Source organism: Triturus cristatus, chromosome 5_2 (genome assembly GCF_964204655.1).
Source record: "Triturus cristatus chromosome 5_2, aTriCri1.1, whole genome shotgun sequence".
In the NCBI taxonomy this organism is placed as follows: domain Eukaryota; kingdom Metazoa; phylum Chordata; class Amphibia; order Caudata; family Salamandridae; genus Triturus; species Triturus cristatus.
In genome coordinates this window covers 955006557-955024800 of record NC_140588.1, presented here as the reverse complement: position 1 = coordinate 955024800, position 18244 = coordinate 955006557, and the positions used below count along the sequence as shown (strand labels likewise).

Genomic DNA, 18244 nt, shown 5'->3' with positions numbered 1-18244 from the left:
CTTGGATCTCAGGAACGTCATCCGCTTCCTCCGGAAGGAGAAGTTCAAGATGTTGACGCTCGCTCAGGTCTTGTCTGGCCTCGACCCGGGAGACTGGATGGTAGCGTTAGACTTGCAGGATGCTTATTTTCACATCCCCGTCCTGCCGGCCCACCAGCGTTACCAGCGGTTCATGGTAGGCCACGAGCACTTTCAGTTTACCGTGCTCCCGTTTGGCCTTACCAGCGCCCCGTGGGAGTTTACGAAAGCGATGGCGGTGGTTGCGGCTCATCTGCGCATATTGGGGGCTTCAGTTTTCCCCCTATCTCGACGACTGGCTGTTGAAGGCGGGCTCGCCCCAGGCAGTCGTCTCCCAGCTCCACACTACAGCCAACCTCCTGCATTCGCTGGGGTTCTCCATCAATGTGCGGAAGTCACAGCTAATTTCCTCTCAGAAGCTCCTCTTTATCAGAGCGGTTCTGGACACGATGCGGTTTCGGGTTTAGCCTCCCGAACACCGAGTCTGGGATATTCGGGCTATGATTCAGACCTTTCAGCCTATAGCCTGGGTTTTGGTCAGGATGACCCTGAGGCTGCTGGGCCTCATGGCCTCCTGCATCCTGCATCCTGCTGGTCGATTATGCCAGGTGGCATATGCAGGCTCTGCAGTGGGACCTGAAGTTCCAGTGGCCGCAGCATCAGGGGAATCTGTCCGATTGCATCTCGATCTCGGGAGGGCACTGCATGACAATTGCAGTGGTGACTCACGAACCAGGATTGGGTCAATGGCAGATCCCTTTCCCTTCCCCAACCAGAGCACACAGTGGTGACAGACACATCCCTTCTAGGATGGTGTGGCCACATGGGAGAGGCGGAGATCAGAGGCCTCTGTTCTCCGTCGGAGTCCGGGCTCCATATCTGGCGCTCCGGGCGATCCGTCTTGCACTCAAGGCATTCCTTCCCTCTGCCTGGGGAAGAGTAGTTCAGGTGTTCATGGACAACACGACCGCCATGTGGTACTGCAACAAACAGGGCGGGGTGGGGTCGTGGACCTATGTCATGAGGCCCTCCGCCTCTGGACATGGCTGGAACATCAGGGCATGTCCCTGGTGTTTCAACACCTGGCAGGTTCTCTGAACGCCAGGGCGGACGAACTCAGCCGTAGGTGCATGATGGATCACGAATGGCGTCTTCACTCAGAGGTCCAAGGTCTCTTTCGACAGTGGGAGATCCTTGGTTAGATCTATTTGCCACCAAAGAGAACGTGCAATGTCAGCAATTCTGCGCATTGGAATTTCCAAGGCGGCACTTGCTAGGCGACGCTTTTCGTCGTGAGTGAAGTTGCGGTCTATTGTGCGCCTTTCCGCCTATACCATTTCTGCCCAGAGTGCTGAAGAAGATCAGGCGCGACCAGGCCCAAGTCATCCTTGTGGCTACGGATTGGGCACGAAGAGTCTGGTATCCCGGGCTGCTCAACATGACCATCGATCCTCCGACTCGTCTGCCTCTTCGGGGAGATCTTCTGTCGCAGCAGCAGGGGACGGTCCTCCTCCCGAACCTGTCCAGCTTCCACCTCCTTGCGTGGAGATTTAGCAGCGGTATTTGATGTCTTTTGACCTGCCTCCCAAAGTTTGTGATGTCATCTTGGCAGCCAGACGTCACTCCTCTAAGACGGTATACACATGACGGTGGAACAAATTTGTGACATGGTGCACAGCAAAGGCTGTGGATCCCCTTTCTGCCCCACTTTCTGAGGTTCTCTTGTTTCTCCTTTCTTTGGCCCAATAGGGCTCTGCTCTGGGCACTGTCAAGTGCAATCTTTCGGCCATAGCTGCCTTCCTTCGGATTCCAGATCAGCCTTCTCTTTTCAAGTCCCCTGTTGTTAATTGGTTCTTAAAAGGCATAACTCATCTCTTTCCTCCAATCCCCTTTGTTATGCCTCAGAGGGACTTGAACTTAACCTTTTTAATGTGCGTTCCCTTTGAGCCGTTTCACAACTGTCCTTTGAGGCTTCTTACGCTTAAAACTGCTTTCCTGGTAGCCATCACATCTGCCAGAAGAGTGAGTGAGCTCCAGGCCCTTTCCTCCAAGCCTCCTTTCCTGTCTGTCCATCCTGACAAAGTGATTCTCAGGACTCGTCCATCCTTCCTTCCTAAGGTTGTCACTGCTTTTCACATCGGGCAGACCATCACTTTGCCCACCTTCTTTCCACCTCTGCATCCTTCGAAAGAGGAAGAGAGGCTCCACTGTCTGGACCCCAAATGTGCGCTTTCCTTTTATCTGCATTCCACCAAACAGTTTTGGGTGGACATCCAGCTCTTTGTTGGCTACGTGGGCGCCAAGAAAGGTTGGGCCATACACAACGGACTGTTAGACCTGGCACCTTGGCGTGAGTCTTCCTTCCACTTTTTTGTCATTGTGCCTCATGTGTTTTGCTGGGGTTGGCTGCTCAGAGCACTGTGCCACTGCCAACCAGTGCCACAGTGCAAGTGCTCCCTATATAAAATGTATATGTTGGTTGGATTCCATGATTGGCTTATTTGGTTTTCTGTCAGACCCCAGTAAAGTGCACCAGGAGTGCCAGGGTTTGTAAATGCAAATGCTGCTGGTGGGCTTGCAGCATTGGTTGTGCCACCCACAAAAGCAGCCTGGTAAAATGTGCCTAAGGTCTGCCATTGCAGAACCTGTGTGCAGTCTGGTACTGTCATGCTGACTGGGCAAGTGCACCCACTTGCCAGTTCCTAAACCTTCCCTTAACTTCATATTAGTGACCCCTATGGTAGGCCCAAGGGCAGGGTGCATTGTAAGCATAAGGTAGAACAAGCCCTGATGTATGTGACATGTCCTAATAGTAAATTACTGCCAATTTCGTTTTTCACTATTGTAAGGCTACCTGTTCTCCATAGGCCAGAATGGGCTGTTAGAATTGTTACATTCTATGATCCTAAAAGACCCTTGGAACATGGTAGTATGCCTGAACTCAGAATAATAAATACATCTTTTAGCAAAGTTTATTTTAATGTTCTGTGTTTGCAAATGCCACTTTTAGAAAGTTGGCATTTGCTTGCCTAACCATTTCAGCCCGCCTCTGCGCTGATGTGTATCTGCTGTCTGGTTTGTGTGAGTGGCAGGGCTGGGGAATTCCAAGAGACAGTCTGGGCACCCAGGTGGTAAATAGGAAGATTACACCAGGATGGGTGGGAGGAGTACACCTGGACTTTGAATAGGGATGTGCTCTGCCACCACAATGCTGGCTCCACCTCCTGTGGAGCGTCTGATGTCTCTGCCCTGCACACTGAAAGCAGAAGCCTGCACCATGTCAACAGAGTACTCAGAAACCGGACCGAACTAGGCAAGGGCCCCACTGGCCTGCAAGAACAAAAGAATCGCACTATAAGTATTGGGACCCTGCTCCCAAGAAATTAGATTCTGCTAACGAGACGAACCTCTGCCTGAGGGGAAGGAACAGGAAAAGCTGTTGGAGGAGTACTGTCCCTAACCTGGGGGATTGGCCTGCAGTGGTCGCCTTGCTGCTGAAGGAGAGGAGAAAGATTGCTGAGAAACTTTATTTCAACTTGTGCTTTTAAGATCTCCAAGGGCTTGTGACTGAGCTTGCCCCCTGAACGAAGTCCCAGGACCAGTGGACTTCACCCCCTTGAGAACCGCCGCCGAGAACCGCCGTTCTCACCGTGAAACCGAAGCCGAGAGAAATGTGTGCCTCCTAGATCGACGCGTACACTGGAAAGCCTGTGCCCAGCTGTCCGGCCCAAACAACGTGACTAAGGCCCCCTACGAGCCGTAGCTCGCACCGTGAAGGAAGGACTTCGTGCTGCACTTTGATTCCCCCTCTTCGCATCGTACTGCTCAAGCATGCCCCCCTACCCCTGTGTGGGCAGGCTGCGGCGCGTGGAGTGGTTGGTACGTCGCTCACAATCGGAGCGTACTGCCTGCTTCGCACCACACTTAAAAAAAGGTGCCGCTCTCAAGGTACGGCTCGTACGCCGCAACAAACAGCCAGAGCACCGTACCTACGCACCGTCCCCTCGAACATCGTGATTTAGGCCCCCTATGAGCCGTAGCTCGCACCGTAACAGGAGAACATCACAACGTACAACGCGCTGGTTTTTCACTGCATCGTCCGTGACGAACTCTCCAAGACAAGGTACTGTGTATGTTAAGCACCGCAGGGTGTACGCTTCGCACCGGAGCGTCTGCGGCGTTGTGAGGACGGTTCGTAAGCTCCGCCGGATGTACGCTTCGCACCGGAGCGCCTGCAGCGTTGTGAGCCCCGTTAGTAAGCACCGCAAGGTGTACGCTTTGCACCAGAGCGTCTGCAGCGTTGTGAGACCCGCTCTGAAGCATCTCGTGTCCCCGTACGAACCGTACGAAGAAGAACGAACCGCACATAACTTTGAAAGTACGCGTAAATCAAGAACTGCTTATTGCCAAAAGTATTGTGAGCCTGTTTATCGTTATTTGGTCTTGTGCTAAGTCTGCCTATATATAAAATACCTATTTTTGATAAACCCAGTGTGGAGTCCATTTGTGGGGTTGCCATTGAATTACTGTATGTGGTCACAAATGCTTAACCATTGCACCCTGAGATAAGCCTTGTCTGCTCGCGCCAAGCTACCTAGAGGGTGAGCAGGGGTTGTGTTAGGTGTGTAACCCCTTACCCTGACTAGAGGAGAGGATCTCTGCTTGACACAAGTACCTACCTGTGCCAACCAGAGATCCCCGATTCTAACACGGACTATCTCCAGATGTATCGTTTTGTGTATCAAAGACTGTTATTCTCTGGCAAAGAAGGAGCCTCCAGTGGGGCTGCGCGCTCATTCCACCAGGGCGACGGCAACAACTACTGCTTTGGGATGAGGAGTTCCTCTAAATGACATCTGTCAGGCGGCTATGTGGGCTTCATTGCACACGTTTACGAAACACTACTGCCTTGACAGTCAAGTCCGGAGAGACGGCTTCTTTGGCCGTTCTGTTCTCCAGGACTTTCTGGTGTGATCTTGGTTCGCAGACCCACCTCCGGGGTTGGTATTGCTGGGGTCTCTATTCTAAGGTAAGGAATCTAAAACTAACATGTTTCTTTCAGATGAACAAGTTACTTACCTTCGGTAACAATACATTTGTAAGAAACATAGGTTAGTTATAGATTCCTTTCCGCCCCTCCCATCCTCCCCATTCTGCAAACTGATTTCTAGGGTTAAGGCCATCCTTTCAGGGCCCTAGTTTTGTACACCAGTGGTCAGTGTCTTGCATGGCTCCGCGTTTCTGGGGCGGAAAGTCGTGTAAAGAACTGACGTCTGCGTCTAGCTGCCGCGACGTCATCCTGGCGACCACGATGCCAATGACGGACGAGGAGCCGACCGACGCCACCTTCCGACGCGCAGAGGTGCTGCTGATGAAAAAACTTTCTAAGTTTTAAGGTAAGGAATCTATAACTAACCTATGTTTCTTACAGATATATTGTTACCGACGGTAAGTAACTTGTTCTTTAGGACCTTTTTTGTAATAATCTCTCTTGGGTCCTAAACACATATATATTAAGGGCACTTGCCCATGATTGGTTTTTGATTCAAATTAAATTCCATTATAGGACCTCAATACTGCATTGTGTTGAAGGACCTCTCACATTGATTTTTGTATGTGAGATGGTCAACATTACATTCATAGTATCTAGGGCATGTTAATCAGCAAATGGTTTGTTTTACTTGTTGTTTATATAATTTTCACTCACACAACACTTTATAATTCTATTTGTCCTTAACAGTTCCTGAGCCGTGACACTGTATTAATCGTGAACCCCAAGCAGATGGTTCTGATGTAAAGTCAATTCTTAGTCGTAATTTAACTTGGTTTTGGCTCTGTGATTATTCAAATGGTATGATTACATATGAAAGCAATGATGTATTTTTGATTAATTGTGTTTCTCTCTTTTTTTGTAAATAAGACCTGGTGAAATAAATATCATGACAAATATTGCATACTATGTTCTCATATGTTTATGTAATAATATTGATTCCCTCCCAATTGGGGGCAACTCATTCATTTACTAATTTTGTGAAATTTTCTCTGTCGATTATAACAAATGGCTATAAAACCTCAGCTTAGTCTGTTATCTATTTTGTGTACTTATAAATTGATAAATTTGCACGTACTAATGTTGTTTTATCTAAAATAGGGATGCATGTCTTAAACTTTGTGCTTTATGAAAATAATTGACTTGAGAGATTTCTTCTGTTTATTATCAAGTACGGCCAAGATCGTAATGAAATGATCTTCGCAGTTAAGTTCAATGGTCATGAACAAAAGTGACAAAACTGTTCATAACATGTTTTACTTAGCAGGTGTATATATGTTTTCTGCCCGTTATTTAATTTTCAAATAGAACTATACGTGCAATGTTATACTGTTTTAGAAGTTTTCACCTCAAAGGATTTCTTTCATGTCCATTATAACGCCTCTTGTGGCTTTGGTTTGCAAACTTGACAAAGGCCGCCTTGGCAGAAACGTGTTGTATTGCAGTAATAAATCACTTGTGGATGAAATTGGTGTGCCGCTTCCTCTCTTTCTGGGTTGGATCTCTTGGAAATATATATAAATAATGCAAAAAAGATTGCCCTCGAAAAAAGACGCACTCCCAGTTAGGGTTTCACCTCTTTAATGAAGACTGTAGCAAGGCCAGCAGCAGACATTAAATCATTTCAAAGCGGCCTAACGCGTTTCGGGCTACTTTGCCCTTGTTCACAGGCCAAAACTGAGCAAGCAGCAACATATTGCAGTCACCTGATTTAACTTGAATAACAGTTCCACTCACAGTGGGCCTTTCTGTGAATGAAAAGCATTTTGGTAGTGGTAGTTCTGCTCAACATCTTTTACCCCCCTGGGTTTGCCATCGCTAATAAAATTTAATGCCAGTTCCACTCCAGTGGTTTGATTCAAATGTCACACTCCTTAGATCGCAGCACATAATCCGTCATTCATTGAAGACCTGCCATTCCAATAATGACTCCAAACTGTTGTCATCACAGATTCGCTTCTTCATGTGGCGGTTCATCCCTACACCTGGGCCAGCCATTTAATTTATGCAAGAAAGGTTGCCCTCGAAAGAAGAGACACTCCCAGGTAGGTTTCACCTTTTTAATGAACACTGCAGAAAGGCCAACAGCAGACATTAAATTATTTCAAAAGCAGCCTAATGTGTTTTGGCCTACATCACCCTTGTTTGCAGCCCACAACTGAGCAAGATGTTCGCCCTAAGTGGCCAAGGGTATGCCCAGACGTGGCTCCCTTGCTCACTGTGCCACTGGATAGAAGCTAACCTGGCTGATATGGGGTGATACCCTGAAACAGGTCCCAGGATGCTTGTTTCCATTCCAGGGTAGACCTGGCCTGGCAGTTCGGGCTTGACTATTCCCATGTGCAGCAGGGTCAAGACTGATTTGCATATGGCTGGGTCCAAAACAGCGGTGGTACAGTGAGCAAAAGAACGATGAATTCAGCCCAGATCTCTTGACTGGGGGTAAGTGACTTGTGTTTGCGATGTCTCAGAGCCGACCTGGACATAATAAAAAATAAAGCTTTCCTCTCCCAGGACAGACAAGGGAGGCTAGCGCTCTTGGCTCAAAAAATTGCAAGAGAACAGTACGTTTCTCTGAGACTGTTCAAGTCACTGACCTCACCTGCTTTAAACTTGGTACCAGTGGCACGCCTCAAAATGAGACTGTTAGGAGAGGAGCTGCAACTCCAGTGGACACATTTGGAAGGGTACTTTGAGGACTTGATTTCCATTACCCCACGAATAGTACCCACGCTGGTATGGTGGTCTCACAACTCACATCTCTCTCAGGGCCTCACGTTCCTGCCACTAGTACCTGAATACATCATCACCACGGATGCTTCCATGTAGGGCTGGGGAGGCCATTTACATGATCTTCAAATCCAAGGAAGGAGGTCGACAAATCAAGTCTCTCCACACAAACAGTTTGGAGCTCAAAGCCATTTTTCGCACCCTACAGGCTTTCCTCCCAAAGATGGCAAAATCCTCTGTTCTGGTCTGTACCGACAATATGACCAGCACGTATTACAATAACAAACAGGTAGGAACTGGATCTCTGACATTATCTCTAGAAGCTGAAGAGCTGTGGAGTTTGCTCACAACCCTTGGCATATCCTTAAAAGCTAAGCATTTTCAGGAGTCCACAACACTCCAGCAGACACTCTCAACAAAACCAAGAACAGCTGCGCATGAGTGGTAACTGGACCAATACAAGTTAAACAAAATAGTCGCATTGTGAGTGAATCCAGCGCTGGACCTTCTCGCAACAGACAGCAATGACAAATGATCGTTTTCGATTCCCTCTCCGAAGGTCGTGGGGGAATGCCCCTTTGATGCGCCGGTCTGGAATCTGTAGGTATGTTTTCCCCCTCTTCCCAGTGATCCCGAAGGTCCTCACCAAGATGATGACAGAACAGTGAAGTCTCCTACTGATTGCTCCCAAGTGGCCCAGGCAGCACGGGTTGTCAAAGATCCTCCTCCTGTCAGAGACCAAGCCCATTCGCCTTTCACCAGCACCATCTCTCCTAACTTTGAACCAGGGTCAGATATGCCACCCGGAGACTGCCTCTCTCCATTTACATGCATGGCTCCTGAATTCTATGAGTTTCTGAACTTAAATATCACTCAAGAATGTAGAGATATTCTCTCTAAGTCTGTAGTGGAATGCCGAATGAAACTTACAAGTTAAAGTGGAAAGGATTCGGTCACTGGTGTCAGCAAAATGACTTAAACCCGGTCCACGCATCTCCGGAACGGATTTTACTTTATCTTCTTTCTCTGGCCAAGTCAGGCTTGGTTTATTCATCAGTCAAGGTTCACTTCGCTGCAATCTTCAGATACAGAACTTTAGCACAGGCTCTATTTCTCCGTTCTACATGGCTCATAAAGCAATTGATGAAAGGACTCTTCAGAGCTTTCCCACCAGTGCAAGCTCCTCCCCCAGAATAGCATCTCAATCTGGTCCTCGCGCAACTAATGGTGCCTTTCGAACCCATTCATAAGGCTGAATTAAAGTTTCTCTTGTGGAAAGCTGCTCATCTCCTCGCTCTCACATCTGGCAGAAGGGTTAGTGAGATGCAGCCCTTTTCCACTAAAGAACCCTTTCTTAGTTTCACTGATGACGTCGTACTTCTCAGAACAAACCCGAAGTTCATCCCTAAGATTCCTTTTCAATTACACCTCAATGAGCATATCATCCTTCTGACTTTTTTCACCAATACAGCCATACCCTGAACATTAAAAGATGTCTTAAATATCTGATAGAGACTTCTAGCTGCACATTCCTTACCTTTCAATTTGCCAGTCGTTAGGCTGGATCCGGAAACTTTTGCTGAGCAATACCCCTTGCGCGTGATGTCGGGTGGCTCCATTCGGCTCCACGTGATGTCGATGGCATCGGTAGCATAGGTTATGACATCATGGTGCCAACATAGGCACCACCCAGGCACGCGCACGCCAGTTCTTTTCTTTCCGCGCCAGTTAAGCGCCAATCCGGGAAGAGCTACCCCTCTGCTGCTTTTTGGCAGGCTTTTGTCTCGACTTTTGTCGATATTTTTGACTACTTCATGTGCGAGGGATGTCAGGTAGGAAGACAGGGTTTAAACCGTGCAGGACTTGGTCCTGCATGATGTTGGTTATCGATCCCGACCGCGTATGTCTATGGTGTCTTGAACGCAACCACGATTCGAAGTCATACTCAGACTGCCGCGCGATGGCTTCGAAGACCTTGAGAGAGCGGGCGTTGAAGTTGCTCACAGCCCCGCAATCGACACCGTTGAGCGAGACTGTGAGGAGCTCACGATACTGTTCGAAGAAGAGGAGGTGGCGGGATCGCTCACGGAGCCCTAAGTCCTCTTCCCCCATTTAAGGTCATCTGGACACTCGGGGAAGAGACACAAGAAGAAGAAGTCCAAGCGGACTTCAACTTTATCTCAACTGGCGTCCGTCGTTGAAAGAGGTAAGGATCACCGACTCTCTATGCACGGCTCTACGAATCCGGAGCCAGAGTCGACTTCACGCCTCACTCCGTTTCCGGGAGCCAGAGCGACTCCCACTCAAATGAAAGATTTTTACGAGGCCATGCGCCGTGTATTTGAGCGGAACGACCCCGTAGGTGAGTCCTCGGGCCCCACAGGGTCGGTAGGGAACCCGTCGGTGCCATTGGCGTCGCCGGCGGATGTCCATGGCGCAAGCCCCATCCTCATACCCAACGGCACGGAGCTGGAATGGCGTCGTACGACGCTAATTGCGACGTCGACAGAACCCAGGGATTCTATGTTGTTGACTGAGCACGTTGTGGACGTACTAGGCTCAGTAGAGGAATGGGAGGAGTCTGGAGACCCTCCAGAGAGCCGGGATGTCTCTGAGGAGACAATGGACTGATATGGGGAACTTGGGGAAACCAGTGGTCTAGATACTTCCTCAGACTCTGGCATGCTCACTCCACCTACAGTGGCTACAGAGGAGGGGGCGTCCTATGCTATGGTGGTTAAGAGGGCAGCTGAGGTCCTTGAACTGGAAATCAGTGCAGGTCAGGACTAATCTTCTGACCGAAGTGCTTCAACCTGGGGCTTCCACCTCTGAACCCTTTTTGACCTTTAATGAGGCACTTTCGGACATCCTACTAGGAACTTGGTCCAAACCTAGCACAGGGGCTCCTGTGAACAGGACGATTGTACGCCGCCATGGCCCAGCGCCGGAAGACCCAAAGTTCCTCAGCCAACACCCCACCCTAGAACATTTGGTGGTGAAGGCCTCTACTTCCCAGGGCGCATTCCCTTCCGCCTCTCCGAATAGGGAATCCAAGAGACTGGACTCATTTGGGAAGATGATATTTTCTTCCTCCAGTCTGGCATTGTGGTTGGTGAATACCGCATGCTTATTGAGTTGTTTCTCCCACTCTCTTTGGGAGACGGTTGTGCAGGGGCTGCCACAGGTCCCAGAGGAGGCCTGGATTGTGCTCTCCCAAGCTGTCAAGGACGGGAGAGTGGCAGAAAAATTCACCATACGGTGTGGTTTGGATACGACCGATTCGCTGGGCAGGTCAATTTCAACTACGGTGGCCTTGAGGCATCATGCCTGGCTTCGCACAATTGGCTTCTCGGGGGATGTACAAGCCAATTTGATGGACACGCCTTTTGATGGAACCTGCCTTTTTGGGGAAAAGGCAGACTCGGCCCTGGTCAGGTTCAAGGACTCTCGAGCTACAGCCAGATCCATGGGCCTCTCCTCCACTCCTTGTGGCCAGTCTTCCTTTCGCCCCTTTCGTGGCAACAAAGGGGTTACCAGCAGTGTCAGCCATATCCTAGCCACCGCCCCCACAGACTGCCCAAGCCGTGCGTGGCCTTGGATGCGGTGCATTACGTCCTCGGAATGGAGGCCAGAAGTGTCTACCACACTGCTACTCTTAGGCTGATTCTGCAGGACCACACTACTCCAGTGGGTGGGAGAATTCGTCATCATCTCCCCAGCTGGAGATCTATAACAACAGACAAGTGGGTCTTGCAAATCGTCCAGGAGGGCTATTCTCTTCCTTTACTTTCTTTTCCTCCTACTATTCTGCCGAGTCAGGAACGGCTGGCAGAGGATCACTTAAAGCTGTTCCAAGAGGAAGTTACAGCTCTTTTGGCCAAAGGGGCTATAGAAAGGGTTCCAGTTTCAGAAGTAGGTAGTGGCTGTTATTCTCGCTACTTTCTGATTCAGAAGAAGAACAAGGGGCTTTAAACCGTCAATCTCTTCCTCAAAAAGGAGAGATTTAAAATGCTCACATTGGCTCAGGTCTTGTCTGCCTTAGACCAAGGAGACTGGATGGTGGCATTCGACCTGCAGGATGCGTATTTTCACATTTCCATCCTGCCGGGCCACAGGCGTTATCTGCGGTTCAAGGTAGGCCATGAACACTTTCAGTTTACTGTGCTCAGTGCCCCTCGGGTGTTCACCAAGGTTATGGCGGTGGTTGCAGCTCATCTGCACAGGTTAGTGGTTTCAGTCTTTCCCTACCTCGACGACTGGCTGTTGAAGGCGTCCTCACCCCAGGCAGTTGTTTCCCACCTTCAGACTACGGTGGACCACCTGCTTTCACTTGGGGTTCTCTATAAACGTGCCAAAGTCACACCTGACTCCTTCTCAGACGTTCCCTTTCATCTGAGCTTTTCTGGACACAGTGCACTTTCGAGATTATCTTCCCGAGCAGCTAGTCCAGGATATTCAGGTTATGATCCGATATTTCAGCCTCCATCCTGGATTTCGGTGAGGTTGACTCTGAGGCTGTTGGACCTCATGGCCTCCTGCATTCTGTTGGTAAGACACGCCAGGTGACATATGCGGGCTCTGCAGTGGGACTTGAAGTTCCAAAGGGCACATCATCCGGGAAATATCACCGACATGGTTCAGATCTCGGAAGGAACTGCAAAGTATCTGCAGTGATGGTTAACAAACCGAGATTGGATCAAAGCCAGACCTCTCTCCCTTCCCCAACCGGATCTCCCAATCATGAAGGACGCGTCACTTCTGGGATGGGGCGGCCACTTGGGTGAGATGGATATCAGGGGTCACTGGTCTCTGGCGGAGACGGGGCTCCACATAAACGTCTTAGAGCTCTGAGCGATTCGCTTGCCATTGAAAGCATTTCCTCCCTCTGTCAAGGTGAAGTTGATGCAGATGTTCACAGACAACACCACCGCCATGTGGTACTGCAACAAGCAAGGCGGGGTGGGGTCATGGACCCTTTATTGAGAGGCCCTGCATCTCTGGACATAGCTGGAACATCAGGGCATAACCCTGGTGGCTCAACACCTGGCAGATTCTCTGCATGCCAGGGCAGACTATATCAGCCATCGATGCCTAGCGGATCACGAATGGCGTCTCGAGTTGGAGGTGGCGCAAGGTCTCTTTCAGCAGTGTGGAGAACCTTGGTTAGATTTGTTCGCCTCTGAAGAGAACGTGCAATGTCAGCAGTACTGCACTCTGGAGTTTCCAAGGTGGCTATCGCTCGGCTACGCGTTTCGTCGTGAGTGGAGTTCAGGCCTGTTGTATGCCTTTCCACCCATACCACTCCTGCTCAGGTTTCTGAAGAAGATCAGGAGCGACCAGGTCCTAGTCATCCTTGTAGCGCCGGACTGGGCAAGGAGAGTCTGGTATCCAGAGCTTCTGAGCATGAGTGTCGATCCTGCGATCAGGCTGCCCCTTCGGGAGGATCTTATGTCGCAGCAGCAGGGGAGGGTTCTCCACCCAAACCTGTCAACTCTGCACCTCCATGCGTGGAGATTGAGCGGCGGCAATTGATGGTTGTTGACTTTCCTCCCGAGGTCTGTAATGTTATTCTGGCGGCCCTCCACTAACTCGGTATACGCCTGCCGTTAGCAGAAATTTGTATTATCCTCTTTCTGATCCTCTTTCAACTGTCCTTTTTGTTCATTCTGATCCTTGCCCAGCAGGGCTCTGCTGTGGGAACTCTCAAGTGTTACCTTTCTGCTCTGTCTGTTTTTTGCAGCTGCCAGACCATCCTTCTCTTTTTAAATCTCCTATCGTAAATAGATTTCTAAAAGGGCTTTTTCACTTGTTTCCACCCTTGCCCTTTATCATGCCACAATGGGACCTTAATTTGGTCCTCACTTATTTGATGTGCGCTCCTTTTGAGCCTTTGCACAATTGTCCCCTCTGGCTGTTGTCTATCAAATCAGCCTTCTTAGTGGCGATTACATCAGCCCGGAGGGTGAGTGAGTTACTGGCGTTATCCAGCTAGCCTCCTTTTTTTATGTCTTTTCCGGACAAGGTGGTACTTCGCACCAGGGCATCATTTTTACCAAAAGTTGTGACTCCATTCCATCTGGGTCAGTCCATCACTTTGCCCACTTTCTTTGCTCCCCCACATCCCTCTAAGGAAGAGGAGCGTCTCCACCGACTGGACCGAAAAAGAGCGTTGTGGTTCTACCTTGACCACACAAAAGAGTTCCGGGTGCATGACCAACTCTTTGTGGGGTATGTGGGAGCAAATAAGGGAAAGGCAGTGCAGAAAAGAACCATCTCTCGCTGAGTTGTTCTCTGCAATAAAATCTGGTATGCCTTAGCAAATAAGCAGCCCCCTGAGGGATTAAGGGCCCATTCCACCAGGGGAAAAGCTGCGACTACAGCTTGGGCTCGGGGTGTCCCAGTCCAAGACATCTGTCAGGCAGTGACATGGGCATCATTGCACACGTTCGCAAAACATTATTGCCTTGATGGTCAAGTGCGCAGGGATGGGCACTTTGCCCACTCAGTCCTGCAAGACTTTTTAGTCTAGTCCATGAGTCCGCAACCCATCACCGGGATGGTATGGCTTGGGTATCTGATTCAAAGGTAAGGAATCTGCAGCTAGAAGTCTCTATCAGATAAACAAGTTACTTACCTTCGGTAACGCATTATCTGGTTGAGACTCTATCTAGCTGCAGATTCCTTACAGCCCACCCATGCCTCCCCGCTTTGCGGACTGATGTTGTAGGACTAGGTTTTCTCCCCTTTCAGGGCCCTAATTTTGCACACGTTTACGTCAGTCACTTCGTGGTTCTGCACTTCTGGCACGGAAAAAAAAGTACTGACGTCTGAGTACTGACGTCTGCGCGCCTGGATGGCGCCTATGTAAGCACCGTGACATCATAACCAACACTACCGACACCATTGATGTCACGCAGAGCCGAATGGGGCCACCCGACTTCGCCCACAAGAGGTATTGCTCAGCAAACGTTTCCGGATCCAGCCTGACGCCTGGGAAATTCAAAGGTAAGGAATCAGCAGCTAGATAGAGTCTCTACCAGATAATGCATTACCGAAGGTAAGTAACTTGTTCTTTACCTTCACAGAACTAAGCGCTCTTGGGAAGGCACTAGAGTGTGATACGATCTGATTGGTCATGATCAAAGCTTGGGCCTTTTTTAAAAAGGACTTAAATAGGCTGTTAAATTCATGGCCTAGTGCCATTATAGCCTATGTTAGTTATGCTTACTGCTTTATTATAGTACTGTGGAACTCCCACTTTGACAACTGGGAATGATTCAGACATGTGAATTTAATAAAGATACCAATACTGTATAACTGTATTTACAGGTAATGTAGGAAGCTGACTACATACTATACCAAAGTAAGGTTTAGTATGCACAGAGTCCAGTGGATCCCCAGAGGCTTTACAGAGGTTAAAGTAGATAATACTTTACTCTCTTTTGTGGTGATGTGGTTGAACAGTCAGGCTTATCAGAGGGCTGTGTTAAGCATTTGGTGTACACGCTCAGGCTAGACATGGCTATACATACTCAAAGACTGAATTCAAGACCAATTGTTTTGTATAAAAATATTACTTTGTTACTTTTATTTCTAGAACCAAAATAAACTCAGTTGCAGCAGGTAATTACCAGTTTTCGAATAGCAAAACTTTTCAGGTACAGTAAATTGTCTTTGTAAAAGCAATGGAAATACTTTACAGTATACTCAAAATACTTAGTGATGACAAATCAACAGTAGTAGAATTTATCAAGTGTAACAGATAGACATTTAGTGCAATAGGAAGAAATGCAATGCTATCCTATGGAAGGAAGCCAGTTATGCACATTTATGGCTAAGTAGACAACTTACACATCGAGTCTTCAGGGTTCAGAGCAACACTGGACAAGGGTCAGATCAAGGTAGGTTTCTGCACCACTCCCGGCACTGGGGCGGCCGGGTGCCGAGGTCACTGGGCCCAATGTTAGTCAATGCAGACTGGGGACACCCATAAGAGGTGTTGGTTGTCGGTAAGTACCCGTGGTTTCAGGACACAGACCTCGGGGGTTAAATCAAGCACAGGGGGGGGCCAAAAGGAATCACCAAGCATACACCAACAGTGGCACATGGGCGGCCGGGTGTAAGGTGGAAATCGGCATTGGGTGCCAAATGCAAGTGAATAGGGAATCTCAGTCGCACAAAGAGGCTGCAGGCTAGGGCCAGGAGGCTGGACAAAGGTGACCACCAGCTGGACAGGTAAGTTGAGATGTTGGAGAAGGCCTCGGCACCGTTGGCTGGGTTCCCTAAATTAAGGGACTGAGTATGCAAGGGTGCCTTTTGGTGTCGGATTTCCTTTACTGGAGAGGCTGCAAGTATCTTCGTGGAGTCCAGGAGAGGTCAGCCACCAATGGAGTCGAGGTCAGGATCGCTGGGGAGACTTCATTGAACAGGTGAGCCACCCACACTTGGGCCGTGGGAGGTCTTTAAGCTGGAGACAGGCCGGTAGGGCTTGGGCAAAGTCAAAAGTTCTTCAGGCTTTGCTGCATGGCGTCTTTTTCGTCCTTCTTCTTCGTAGTTTGCAGGAATCTGAGGATCAAAGAACAGGGGTGCCACTAAATACTGGTATTAGGGAAGTTACAGATACTGGCAGGTAGTAGCCAATGGGCTTCTTACCTTTTAGGGTGACTAAACCCTTTGTATGTCCCCTTCCTTTGAGGAAGGGGCATCCCCTAACCTGATTCGCTAAAATCCTTCCATCCAATGTGGAGGATTTTCTATGGAGGTGGTGACTTCAGCTCTGTACACCCTAGGGGTGGTCCTGACTGAGAGGGGACACACCTAACCTGACTACTAATTTTCCCACTGACCCTGCTCCCAGAAGTGGGGCTTGGCCCAGGAGTGGGCATCTACACTAGCTGGAGAGGTCCTGGCTAGCATATCAAAGGGCAGGAAGCCTTTGCAACTCACCGCCCTGTTTGCTGTTCCTGCTTGGGGGTAGGTAAAAAGCACTTCCACCCCAAGCAGGCTTTGTTCCTGACCCACAAGTGCACAAGGGCTCCCACCTCAGGGGGGTCAGAAACATGTCTGTGTGTGGCAAGTTGGTGCAGACCAGTCAGCTGGACACGAGGGAGTTGGTCGTACTTCAGAGGGCCTCTCTAGGATGCCCTCTGAGTGCATTGTACAATAAATATAACACTGGCATCAGTGTGGATTTATTGTGCTGAGAAATTTGATACCAAACTTCCTAGCATTCAGTAAAGCCATCATGGAGCTTTGGAGTTCGTAATGAAAAACTCCCAGCCTATGTACTCAATATAGCTTCACTGCCCTTACAATGTCTGAAAATGGACTTGGACTCTGTAGGGGCATATTGCTCATGCAGCTATGCCCTCACCTGTGCCATGTCGGCTTTTAAGATTTATCTGCACCAAAACACATAGTCTGCAATGGCTGTGTGTATGTGTTAGGTGAGGAGTCTCACGCCACCTACCAACGTGCAAGGATACTACCAAGAAAATATTTCTCCGGATCCAGTCTGACGCTTGGGGGTAATTCTAAGGTAAGGAACCTGTAACTAATACATGTCTCTTCCAGATTTATCGTTACCGAAGGTAAGTAACTTGTTCTTTTGGTAATCATATGCTTCCCAAGATCGTCCATAAACACCTTGGCTTCAATAGGTCTAAAGTCTGGTATGGTCTCCTAGAGTGTAAGGTATGGGGAGAAGGCTTGGCAGAATTGAAGATATTTGTAGAATTGTGATTGAGGCATCTCATATTCTTGATGCAGTTCCTGAAAGGACTTCAGGGTCTGGCCATGGAGAACGTTGGTAGAGATTCCTATAGCCTCCCACACAGAAAATCCTGGCATTCCGTCTAGCTGCGGTAAAAGGCCATTGTGCCAAAGGGGAGCCTCTTTTGTTTTTCTCCCCCCCCTATACCAGCTGGCGAAGTGTGCGTCTCCAAAGTTGAAATATTGTGGCGGTCGCAGACGGTAGCGCTTTTAGGGTCGGGCCCGCATATATAATTGTATGTAGGGGCTTGTTACTCATCAGTCAACATTCGACTGCATACGCAGGATCGGACCAATACCCATACCACCAATCGTTTAGTATAAGGAGGTGCGAGGCCGCGTAGTATAATCCACAGCAATAATTTGATTGAAAACATGTCTTCAATGCCACTCGGGCTGAGCCCCCACCCCCCCCAGAGAAAATGCCGAAGAGTAGCATTTAGTTGCGTGAACCAACCAGGTGATACCAAAAATGGGTGATTCTGGAGTTAATACAATAAGTGGGGCATGGAGACCATCTTGAAAAATGGCGGATCTGCCGAATAAAGAAAGCGGTAGGTGTGACCATGAACGATTCTGTTCCTTAATTTGCATCCTTAATGGGGCCAGGTTTCTTTCCCAGGACAGGGACATAACAACATTATTAATTGTGCATTTATATTTCAAACATACACC

At 48.9% G+C, this 18244-nt stretch overlaps 1 protein-coding gene across 2 annotated transcripts in view; it reads left to right on the top strand.

Moving 5' to 3' along the window:
• Positions 1 to 18244, top strand: part of LOC146829460 (SWI/SNF-related matrix-associated actin-dependent regulator of chromatin subfamily A member 1) — a 1967301-nt gene that overhangs the window by 1430650 nt on the left and 518407 nt on the right. The gene's annotated exons all lie outside the window — the stretch shown is intronic.